The 13,053-nt window shown below is 47.3% G+C and overlaps 1 protein-coding gene across 7 annotated transcripts in view; it reads left to right on the plus strand.

The window, feature by feature from the left end:
• faf (ubiquitin carboxyl-terminal hydrolase-like faf) overlaps positions 1-13,053 on the plus strand; it is a 758,782-nt gene that overhangs the window by 706,341 nt on the left and 39,388 nt on the right. The window lies entirely within an intron of this gene.

The following is a 13,053-nucleotide window of genomic DNA, read 5'->3' on the forward strand; positions in this document are numbered from 1 at the left end:
TACAGAGCTGGTTATGGCGAGGCACGACGGCACCGCGAAACGCTGGAACGGGCACTAAAGAGCTGCGCTCTAAAAGAAGGTTCATTACACCCATTGCTAGGAAATTTTAGCTTCATTAAAACAAGGTTTTCAATAGATGGGAATCTATTGGAATTTCAAGGGGAGTCACGATTGCTTCGTTATATCTATTAGTTATATCCCGTTTTGTTATAACGAGGTTTTACTGTGTTGTTTAATGTGTAGGTGAGTTGAAAGCTTGCAAAAGCAACTCCAATGCTTTAAAACGTGCTGCACGGCAGGCCTTGTGTCACGGAACTTTTTTCAAACTACAAAGCTAGCTTTCCCGCATGGTACGGCGGCAGCATAACAATGGTGCGAAACATACATACGCAGTGAAACTGTATGCGTAATTGTCTTTTTGAACTCACGACATATTCACAGGCAACTTGTAAGAGTTAAAATTAGTGGTAATCGTTCTGTTGTCGAAAGTTACAGTGGTTTCCAGTTTCTAAAATGTACAGAAGCAAACTTTACAATGTATACAATGAAACTTTTATGAACTTTACAAACTCTACAATGTGACTTAATGTGAAAGATCTGTGCGGTTTGCTACTGCATGTAAAAAGGCAATAGGGAAGCTATTACCCGCTATTTTAGAGACCAGCGGGCTACACGCACCAAGATTTTTCACTTTCAGGCAGTCAGCTTTTGGAGCCTGGGGACCGATCAAAGCCTTGTGACATCATTGTCACTGTGTTCACAAAAATCGTCAACTGTGCAAGTTATTCGTCAACGTATAACGTCGTCCCAGTCAACTTTAGAGTAGCAGACGAACAGGTCACGGAAGCGACATCAACGACCGACAGTTGAATGAGAGTGGGAGCAGGCAACTCCCATAGAAGTCGGTTATCTGTGCAGGTCTGGAGTTCCAGTAGGTTGTGTTGTAAACAACTTAGGAAGCGCTACGTCACGAGTTCACGCTGCCGTCAAGGTGGGTGCTGCAAGCAAGTTTCACCCCGCTGACGGCAGCAGAAAAATCAGCTAAAATTTTCAGCTAAACCCTTCTGAGCCAACTAAAATTTGTTTCTGGCACGAAATAACTCGGAGTAAAGTGACCTCGAAAGTGTCATGTTATAAAACGTTGTGCGCAATAGTAAATCATTGGCATGATTTTGACTCGCAGCCACCGCTGCAATCGTCTCTGCAAAACGGCTTGCCTGGCTAATGTGTTTTTTCATTGCTACCAACGGCGTAGGATAAACTAACTGTATTATCACTTGTGAGTGACATAAATGTGCAGACGTTGATTGTGTTGACGAATATAGGTGCTTTATTACATACTGCAGACTGATCACTAGGGCCGTCAGCCTCGGATCCGACAGCCAGAGTGCTAGGCCTATACTGTTTTCCATCTATCGTCAGCTCGCCTGGCTTGCTCAATCACTACCGTTGACGTCAATAAGCAGAAGTGGTCCGAGTTCCTGTGCACTGCTGGACGCTTAGAATGGACCTAGCTGAAGAGTGGCCAGATTGGCTCATTTCATTTTGAGCGTGCCTGGTACAAACAAAACCGCCGAGCTTAAAGCAATCCGATGATCTTCCACCAAGAATATGTACTCCCGAGCCTGATGCTGTGCCGACTTTTACCCAGCCTTGCGTTCTGCTCTGGAATTCGCTTCATTCCCAAAGTACCCTCGACGAATGGTTCGTACTACTTGTAGCGGTGCGTACACATATTGGTAGCTGTCGCTGGCTGCACTTTCCAAATCGCTGCTTTGTAGTGTATCCATTCAAAAGTGATTGGCCACGTCTAATATGGCGGCGGCTCCTGCCTGCAGGAAACAGTCATGGTTGGAGGACGAAAACGAGGACAACGATGATAATGAGGAAATCGCGTAGCACATACAGGCATAGCAGACAAACTACTTGGAAAAAACGTACTAACCAGAAAAACATACGCACCAAAGTGACTAAAAACATTGACAGACTCAACTATTGTTGACATCTACCTAATGCGAAGCGTCGCACGGATCGTTGCAGCACGAGACACTGACGCGCGTCGAGGTGGTGGTGCTCCGGCAGCCTCAGACACATTTTGCTGTTTTGCTATTGCGTGGTGCTTTAAGGGGGCGATGGGGATGCCCACATCACACCTGCAGCAGGGAACGGTGGCGTACTTGAATTATTGCCTACTAAAAACGTGCAGTACACTACCAATGGCATTACACACCTTGCGCTGTAAAACAGATAGGTGAAGATGCTTATCGCAGTAGGTTTGGTGCTGATACCTGTGAATGCGGCGTGCGACGACCCGGGCAGAGACTTGCTAGTACAGGAATATGAAACTGTGCGCACCGTCGCTTTCACATGAGATGGGTGGCTATTAGTGTAGTCAATCCGCACGCGCCTCACGCCTTTTGTTCACATGGAATCTAGCGCCCGGAAATCGCAGTCTACAGGAGGGAACAGCGGTGATAGACGAAGATACTTATCGCAATAGGATTGGCAATGATAGTTGTGAGTGCCGCATGCGGAGATTTGCTAGTACCGAAATGAGAAACTAAGTGCGCGCCCGCATTCTCACGCGAGACGGGCGAGTGAGTATTGTGGTGAAGCTGCCATAGCGCCCAGCTATATACTGCTCTCGATCGTTCACGCCTCGTGCATTTTCTCACTTACACAGGATCTAGCAGCCAGAACACGTATTATATGATCGCAGTTTGGCGACATACTGAACGTTATCATACGATTGCAGTTTGGCGACGTACTAATCATTAGTGCTGAAGAAAATTTTTTTCTGGGAACATATTGTCACTTGGTAGTGACGGTGAAGAAAGCAAAATGATGAATGGCGAAACTAGCGCTTATTGGGTGAACTTGTGCCCACAATAGCGGCGAGCACAATCGGCAGTCATCGAAATAAGCGGGTCAAGCACATCGGCTTTTATGCATGAGTCGCAGAATGTTATACCCATTAGTTCATTATATCCATTATGCATTATATCCATTATATCCATTAATACCCCCCGCCCCCCAGTCTAGTCTGGTTCGTAGGCACCGTCCGAGGAGCAAAGTGGAAGGAGCTTCTCCTGTCGTAGCATGAGGTGTACTACGATACATCAAAAGGCAGTCTGCTTGTTTCACACTAACTATCCTCAGATTGGTCTTGCAAAGCACTGCCTTCAAGGTTTGGACAAAACATTTTGCCAATCCATTGCTGCTTGGGTGATATGGTGCGGTCTGTACGTACCTTATACCTCCTTGCTTGAGGGGCACTTGGAATTGTTTAGATATGAACTGGCTTTCATTGTCGGACACCAGTGTTTCTGGAAATCCAAATCTGCAGAAAAGTTTGCGAATGCAAGCGATGGTTGTTTTCGAAGTTGTAGTGGTCATGGGACGTACTTCCGGCCACTTCGAATGAGCGTGGACTACCACTAAGTATGAAAAAGGACCTGCAAAATTCACATGCAGGCGTTGCCACGGACGCATCGGCCAGGGCCTAGGATGGAGCAGTGCTTTTATTGGCAAACTGCGTGTCTCAGCGCATCTTTGGAAAGCCACAACGCACCTCCCTATGTCATAGTCGAAATTTGGCCACCACACAGCTTCTTTCCAATGCCTTTGTGCGTACCACTCCTGAATGTCCCTCATGCAATTCATCTAGGACAAATTGACAAAACTTTTGTGGGACCACAATACCAATACCTCCTTTACTAGATGCCCGCCACGTCGCTCGCTTTCCCATTGTAGCGGTGGTTCCCTTAGTTCAGCATAAATTCCATGAGGTGACACTTATTGCCTTTTCAACTTCCAGCGGCGGCCGAATGCTTCTGCCGGCGCGTTCGTAGAGCCGATATGCACGGGCATCTGTTAGCGAGCGTTCTCGCAAGCCTCCGAGACGGTGACAGATGGCATGGTAATCTCAGAGGCTGCAGCACGTGATCTAAGTTGCACACGTTCGCCATTAGAGGCACTCGTTGCCTTTCTGCGGAAATGAGAAAAGGGGGAGGGCAAGGAACCGAGTTCGCCGGACAATACGGCAGGCATCTAGTAAAGGAGGCATCGACAATACGCATTCCGAGCATGACACAACCTTGATATAAGGAAAGCTCTAGTTTCCTGTAGAAAGATGGTTTCAGGTCTGCAGACACGTTAGTCAGCCAGCCTAAAAAAATGTGCTGTACCACTTGACAAAAAGAAACTGGATCACATGCAATTTCTTCTGCGATTTCTTTACTGCAGACAGGCATGCTGTTCAAGCACAAAAGCAAAAATTTTCTTTGACCCCAACTATGTCAGGCCGCTGAAGTGGAAGGTGTGATAAGCAATCAGCGTCCACATTCTGAGCTTAAGGTCGATACTGCAATGAAAAAGAGTACGCAGAAAGTGCCCAGTGCTGGGGCCTGGCGGCTGCTGTTGCGGGAATGCCTGTTTTAGGGCCAAATATCATCTCAACAGGCTTATGGTCTCTGAGCAACTTAAAATTGTGTGCACAAATGTAGTAATGAAACTTCTTGACACCAAAAACAGGTGCAAATGGTTCTTTCTCTAGTAGGCTTGTTCAGCCTTTGTCAGCGTGCATGAAGCATAAGCTATTGAGTGAACCTGCCTATGTGAAATGTGCAACAGAACCACACCTATTCTATAGACAAAAGCATCACACGACAGCTACACAGGCCGACCGGGGTTGTAATGAGTCAAAATAGGCTTAGACGTTACCATTTTCTTTACAAGTACCAACATACATTAACAAGCCCCGTTTCGTTCCCCAGCTTTGGTCTTGCATAAAAGTTTGTTCAAGGGAAAAAGTATGGATGGCAGATTTGGAACTAACTTTCCATAGTAATTTATGGATCCTAGAAGCGGCTGCAGTTGCTGCTTATCTGTCGGAGCCGGTGCATTTGTGATTGCGTCCAGCTTTTCATCTGTCGGCCGAATACCGTCCTTTGTGATCACATGGCCCAAGTATTGCAGTTCATCGCAGAAGAAATCGCGCTTCGAAATATTTAGGAGGAATCCAAGTTCTGATAGCAGTTTCAGCACTGCTTCAAGGTTAAGCAAATGTTCTGCTTCCATGCGCCTCGTAATCACCATGTCATCAAGATAACAAGTTACGCTGTTCAGGGCTGAAGTATTGTGGGAACCGATGATATGCCAAACAGTAGGCGGTTGGCCAAAAATAAACCTTTGTGCGTTTTCAGCATAAGGTATTGCTTGGACTCGTCATCCATTTCGACCTGCGGATACACTCTGCTTAGGTCCATCTTCGAAAACTGTTTTCCACCTGAAAGTGTGACAAATAGCTCGTCTGCTTTTGGTAGGGAATACTTTTCATTATAGAGTATTGGGTTTAGCGTTACTTCACCGTTAGTCAGCACAGCGTTAGTCACCGCACAGTCTGAACCATGTGGGGTCTGATGTGGGAGATCTCACACCGTACTCTTGGGACAAAGGATCGACAACACAGTAGTGCAAACAATTACAAGGGCATTTATTGCACCTTTCATACATCAATGCCTGCTAGCCGAGTTGCTATCCACAAAACATGCCGATGGGCGCGCGACAAATCTAGAAGTCCGACTCACCGCGTCCTCGCGAGCGAATATGTTCGCCCCATGCTGGATCCCAACGCCTGGTCGTTCGCGTGTATAGTCACGCGAATCGTGGCGCGTTCGAAGGCAGCCACGCGAGGCGGTCTCACAGATGCATCGGTCGCCGCGCGCGCGGGATGTCCGCGCTGTTCGGCGACCCGCCAGGGAAGAGCGTTGCTGCACGTGCAGCACATGCGTCCCGCTTGCTGGCTCGAACCCAAGAGAGCGCCTTGTCTCACCCGCACCCAAGTAACTGCGCAGCGGCGTGACGCTCGCGCCACCTCTTGGACTGCGCTTCACCCACATCGACCGCGCTGACGTCACGCAGGCCACGCGGCGAAGCGGGACCGCAGGAGACGCGCTATGCGGGAAAAAACATCAGGGGAGGCGCGAGGGTCGCGCATCCCCACAACCATCGCATTTGACCACTGGCATGACAGGCATAGCATACAGGCTCGTTGTAACGGATTTAATTATCCCTAGCTCTTGTAGCTTGGACAATTTGCGTTCAACAGCAGTTTTTAGTGTGAAAGGCAAGTTTGTAGCTTTGAAAAATTTAGGCCTCACCTCAACCTTGAAGAGAGTAGCCTTATCACCTTTTTTGTGCCGTGTTCATCCTTGAACAGGTCTTGATATAGCGGCGTAGCAAGGACTGGAGCTCAGGCGATTTCTTGGAGCTACCTGTCTGCCCTAGCTCCATGTGGTGAAGACCTTGGATTTGTGTCCAAACCAGCCGGAGGTGCTGCAGCCAATTGCGACCCAGCAGCGGCTGACTGTCCTGGTGCAGCACATACAATGCTACAATGCTGTGCAGCACGTACATGCAGCACAGCACGTACAGCATGTAAGTGCAACGCTGGGCGTTGCACTTAACTGCCACAAATGCTACTCCACAGAGCTTCACAGCTTCATTTGTGTAGGCTCTTAACGTGAGGTGTGTCCTGGGAAATTGAGCACTTGGAAAAAGTGAACGGAACTGTGAAACAGACATACTGACACTGCGGCTCCTGTTTCAAGTTCCATGTTCACTGGTATGTTGTTAATAGTGACCTCAAACATGATTGGTTTTTCTCATGCTTCTGCAGCGGGTTTCATGCTTTGCAAGTTGCTGCATGGGAGTGCCAAGGTACGAACATCTCGCTTATTTTTACCTGTCGATTCTTTAAACTGCCTGCTTCGGCAAGCATGCTTGATGTGGCCCTTTCTGTTGCAGTGAAAGCATTTGGCATTCATATGCCAACAAGTGTTTGCTGCGTGTTTCAATGACCCGCAGCAATAACATGAGGTTGAGAAGTTTCTTCAGTGCTGTTAACTTTATGCACATCATATTCTGTCAGAGGCGTTGAGCGCTGTTGTGACTTGGGGGTGGAGGACGAAAACGAACTCGTTCCGTAGACGAAGAAGAAACGAAAAACTTTAGACAATATTTACAGGTAGTGGACGATAGCATACAGGTAGCAGTAAGAGCGCATCAGACCGACTGGGCAGCTGGAAACACCTCTCTCTTCTCGCAATGGGCCGGTTCTCCCTTAATCTCGTCGGCAGGAACCAGGCGGGGCACGGTCATGACCTCGCCCGTGTCGAATTCTTGATTCGTTAGAGGGATATCTGGGTGTCACGGAGATGGCTGGGTGCTTCTTGAAGTCGCCTCCCGTGTCGAATTCTTGATTCGTCGCGGAGAAGTGGGAGCTCCCGTCACCTCGTGGTAGCCACATGGTGCATGTAGTGTGGCAGCACCTGTTGCCTCGTGGTTGCCACATGGTGCTTGTAGTATGGCGTAACAGCGCGTAGCAGACACACATTGAATAGCACCTTCGATAGCTATTGCATGATAGACTGCTGTTTGAGACTTAAGCTAATTGTCTTCTGCAAATAGATTGGGTTGAATGTCAGCTCGAAGCAACCCGTAAACAAATCTATCCCTTAAGGCTTGATCGAGAAAAGTGCTGAACTCGCAAGTTTGTGTGAGCCTCCTCAGCTCTGCGGCATACTGAGTAGTAGTCTCTTGCGACAATTGCGAGCAGCGATGAAATTTGGCTCTTTCTCCCATAATGGACAGTTGTGGGACAAAGTGGCTTCGCAGTAACTCTGAAAGTTCTTCAAAAGACTCCTTAGTGAGAATCTCTGGAGACATTAATGACTGCAATGCGTATGTCTTCGGTCCTACCAGGCTTACCAACGTATCAGCCTTCTGCTCATCCGGGACTTTGTTAGCCCATAAAACTACTTAGAGCCGTTCCTCATAACTAGTCCAATCTGCAGAAGATTCGTCGAACGGTTCCACTTGCCCCTCTTGTGACAACATGGCTGCATTGACTTGCCGTTTTCTCGTGGCTGTCTACCAGGATCCCATCCTCGTCACCAAGAATATGTCATTGTAACGGTTACCAGCGCATGAGACATGAATCTGGACAGACACACTAAACACATTTATAATGTATCACACTGATAAGTCCTCGCCAAATTTACATACATCCGCAACAATGGTTACACTGAGTTTGACCTCTCTCCTTTACACTAATATCTTTCCCGAGTTCTTAAATCGTTTCACGAATTCTCACAATGTCCTAATAAGTCACATGGGGTGTGGCGCTTACATGCCTGAGTTGGTGTAGTTCTTCCGCATTGCTCGGTGGACTACTGGCATCTCTGCGGCATCTCTGCCGTAGAATAGGCCTGGCTTGTCAAGTATTGTCGTCAGTGAGGGCGAGGTTGTCCTCGTAGCATAGGACGGGGCCATTGTCCTCAGACCAAGCCTTTGCTGGCGACCATGGTGCACGCAGCAGCGGGCATGGAGGAACAAACCCGGCTGGTGCAGAGCAACCAGTGGCCTCCTCCTGCTCAACTCTTCAGTCTCGACCCCCTTAGTTCAGTGCCTTCTTCGCCCAGTGTTCTAGCCGACTTCTTCCTCCTTCTCCTCCAGCAGTGTTCTGCCATTTACCACCTCGCTCCTTGCAGGCCACGTCAGCCTTCTTCCTCTTTCTTCTTCTCTCTCTTCTTTTTCTTCTTCTACTTCAGCTCATGACAGTCACGTTCTGGAGCTTCCATGAATAAGGAGGGAGACCGTACTTAAAACATGCTTTATTGTGTGGCAGCAACTTAACGTGGCAGAATTAGAGCCAGAGGATACAAGGGAGAATTGCAGAGCCCAGCCTTGTGGCCAGCGCTTATACGCACATAGTGGGCAAGACTGATGTGATCGCAATATGGGCCGTGTGGCAGGAGGGGAAAACGCCATCACGCAAGTGCACTTGTACAGGTGTGCGACAGAAAGCATATATCATATTCATACATTAATAACTTTAATGTAGTATATGCTGACTACTAGCTCACACGAGGCAAGCAGCATTCATTGGTTTTGTAATGCCTGCATTTATTCTTACCTTTTACAAAAGGGGCCACACTTCGGGGAGTAACCTATTTAACCAAATGTTATAAATCTTGTTCGTGGTGCAAAAATCTGGAATTATCGAGTTATATCTGAAAACGAAAGACCCTACAGAAACACTAGTGCTCCAGTACGTGCTGCACTGTTGAACTGCTGCGCATGCACAGCCTGGGCCCTGTCCCGCATCACAGCGCAGTCGGTGTCACTCAGTGCGAGAGCCAGTGACAGGAGGGGGGAAAAAATGGCAGATCTGGCCAATTGTTGCGAGATGCGGTCCCAGGATGAAAAAAAAAAAAAACTCTATTCTTGAAAAAAAATGAAAGACGATTCTATTGAAAGTGATGATGATGATGTGTTATGGCGCAAGGGCCAGGTTTGGCCAAGGTGCGCCAAGCCAATGGTAATTAGATCAAAGTGAAGCGATAAATTACGAGCATTGAATGTTACAGGGCTGTAAAGGGGCCTAAAAGACGGTCACTGTAAAGTACCGTATTTACACGACTGTAAGTCGACTCGAATGTAAGTCGACCGCCCATATCGCGTGACCGGAAAAAAAAAATAAGAGAGCATACCCGAGGGCGCATTCGATAACGAAAATTTATTAGTAGCTGACATGGTCACTGGACTACTCGTCTTCACTAGTGCTGCCATCGTCATCGTTGCTGCGGTCCCACAGCGCGTCAGTGTCCAGCGAGATTTCAAATTTGGCAAACATTTTGCAGAACAGCAGCCCACGCCAAATGCACCCAACCACACGCAGCCGTCAGGGAGGCTTTTTTGACAGGTCCAGTTGGCGGAATTTCGCAGTCTTCTGCCACCAGCCACTCGTTGTACTCAGCAGAACCTTAAAATTAAGGCAAAGGTCCGGGCTTGTTTCATGACCATGTCGCACTTCACTGGCAGGGACCGATCACGCATTTCAGCGACGCACGCCGCAAGCTTAGCCTACAGCTCCGGAAAGCGTCCAGACTTCGGCACGTGGGAAATTTCTCACTTGCCATCATAGATGAAAATTTCGCTTCGCTGCAGTCGCCACTCTCGCACCACCCGTTTAGAAACATCGAAATTGCGGCCCGCTGCGCAGCGATTTGTTTCTTTGGCGTAAAGGATGGCAGCGCTCTTGAACGCTGCTGTGAACGAGTCCCGAACGATTAGTGGGCCTGGAGCACTCATGAGGAAGCATAGAAGTAGCACGTAGCCGGCAGTCAAGTGGAACACATATGGAACGCGTCTAGCCTTTAAACAGAGAAAGAGAAACCCGCGAGCGGTGTCTGCTCTTCCATGAACTACCGATGGATGGATGGATGGATGTTATGAGCGTCCCCTTTGGAACGGGGCGGTGGCTTGCGCCACCAAGCTCTTGCTACTATGCTGTCTAATATCCTACCTAGGTTAACCAATGAAAAAAAAAACACACTATGAACTACCATGTCCAAATTTTCTGATACCCTATTGCGAACTGTGCTTTTGTACGTCTCCGTCCTTTGTCGTTTCCCTACTTTTCTTCCACCAATCCTCCAATTGCCTCTTACTGATGTCTATTGCGGACCTGTTTGCTTTACCACTGCTCCCGCTTAACCCAAGGGCTTCAAGGAGGCCAGTGGTGCCTAAATCGACCGCTGGATAGACGTCTTCACATTCTAATAAAATATGCTCCGTCGTTTCCCTAGCTTTACCGCAGCAAGCACATGCTTCTTCTTCCTTCTTATATCTCGCTTTATAGGTGCATGTTCTAAGGCATCCCGATCTCGCTTCGAAAAGTAATGAGCTTCCCTTTGAGTTATCATAAATGGTTTCTTTCCTAATGTCATTTTTTCCCCTTAAGTAGTTACTCATGGCAGGTTTCTTTTCCATTGCCGCCACCCATGAGATTAATTCAGCCTCTCTGACTTTCCGCTTGACCTTCTTTGTTGCTGTGTTGCCCACCCCACAGGCCGCATACTTGCTGGTAAGCTTCCTAGTTCTTTTCCTCCACTGTGAATCAATGTTTTGCCTGTACAGATACCTGAACACTCTCCCAGCCCATTTACTTTCCTCCATATTCCTCAGCCGTTCTTCATACTCAATTTTGCTGCGAGCTTCCCTCACTTCAAAACTAGTCCAGCCCATATCCCCTTGCACAGCTTCATTTGTAGTCTTCCCGTGAGCGCCCAATGCGAGGCGACCCACTGACCTTTGGTTCCCGTCGAGTCCTGATTGTACCCCTGATTTAAAGCAAACAACCGCATTTCCAAAAGTAAGTCCTGGAACCATTACCCCTTTCCACATACCTCGGAGGACCTCGTACCTATTGTATCCCCATAGCGCTCTGTGCTTCATTATGGCTGCATTTCTCTTCCCCTTGACTGTTATGGTTTTTTCCTGTGTTTCCATATATCCGTTGCCTTCGTTTATCCATATACCAAGGTATTTATATTCTGTTACCCGAGGTATTTCTTGGCCCTGTATCTCCACTGTCTGTTCACTGTTTTAATTGAATACAATAACACCTGATTTTCTAACACTAAATTTCAAACCTAAATTGTTGCCTTCCTATCCACAGATATTAGCCAGACGTTGCAAATCACTTTGCTTGTTTGCGAGCAACACAATGTCGTCCGCATAAAATAAACCTGGGAGTTGCTGCTCTATTACTGTACCTGCCTGTTTGTATGAGAGATTAAACCCGATATTACTTCCTTCTAGCGCCCTCTCCATCCTCACCATGTACATCATAAACAGCAGCGGGGATAAAGGGCACCCCTGCCTCAGTCCCTTGTTGATATGAACTTTCTCCGCACTCCTCATCCCTTCCCATTCAACGCAAACAGTATTTTCTAGGTAAATCTCTCTCAAAAGCTGTATACAATCGTTACCTGAGCCTTCCCCTTCCAGAATATCCCACGAAATGCTGCGGTCTACGTTGTCGTATGCTCCTGTAATGTCCAAAAAGGCCACATACAACGGTCTGCTTTCTGCTTTTGATATTTCAATACACTGAGTAAGAACAAACAAGTTATCATCCAAACGCCTACCTATTCTAAAGCCATTCTGAAGCTCTCCCAAAATGCCATTATTTTCTGCCCATGCTTGAAGCTTTAATTTGATTGCCTGCATTGCTAGCCTGTATATTACCGATGTAATGGTCAACGGTCTATACGAGTGAATTCTGTCTTTCTCCCCCTTACCTTTATAAATTAAATTCATTCTACTTTGTCGAAGCTTTAATTTGATTGCCTGCATTGCTAGCCTGTATATTACCGATGTAATGGTCAACGGTCTATACGAGTGAATTCTGTCTTTCTCCCCCTTACCTTTATAAATTAAATTCATTCTACTTTGTCGCCAACTGTCTGGTATTCGTCTATCTTTTAAAGTTTTTTCAACTGCTTTCACGAGAGCTTCCTTACTTTTTAGTCCCAGTTCATTTATCAGCCTAACGGGAATCTCGTCTAGCCCTGTGGTTGTGCGCTTAGGAATTATCTCTTCCGCTTTCTTCCAGTTTAAATTTGTAAGCACTAGCTCCTTTCCCCCTTGGGTCTCTTTCATGCTCTTTTTTTTTTTCAAATACAACCTCGTCCTTGCCTTGGAAAGATTCGGCTGTTACTTTTTGGATGTAATTTATTGCTGCTTCTCCTTCCAGTCTGTTTTCATCTTCGTCTAGGATATGTTGTTGTATTGTTGTTGGCTTCCTGCCTAATAATTTACTGCCTACCGATACTCCCCGCAAGCGCCGCCGCATAGGCCGCCGTTCTGAGGGTGCCGCCGCAAATGGGAACAGCGGCGCTTCCATCAACTACCGACACCCCCTCCCCCATGATTGTTGCATGCCACTCCGTGTTGCATGCGCTGTAAAACTCTCAAATATGTTGAAAAACCCTTCCAAAAAGCGAACAAACGCGCGGGATAGCGAAAAGATACGGGTAGGGCCATACAGCAAACATAAAATTGTAACTACATTGTAGCTCCCGTTGGTATTGCTTTTATTGGCGGGGCCATGTTTTGGTTTCGATTGTAAGTCGACCCCCCAACTTCAGACTTTAAAATTTTAAAAAATGGGTCGACTTACAATCGTGTAAATACGGTATGTAA

Source organism: Dermacentor albipictus, chromosome 1 (genome assembly GCF_038994185.2).
Source record: "Dermacentor albipictus isolate Rhodes 1998 colony chromosome 1, USDA_Dalb.pri_finalv2, whole genome shotgun sequence".
NCBI classification, from domain to species: Eukaryota; Metazoa; Arthropoda; class Arachnida; order Ixodida; family Ixodidae; genus Dermacentor; species Dermacentor albipictus.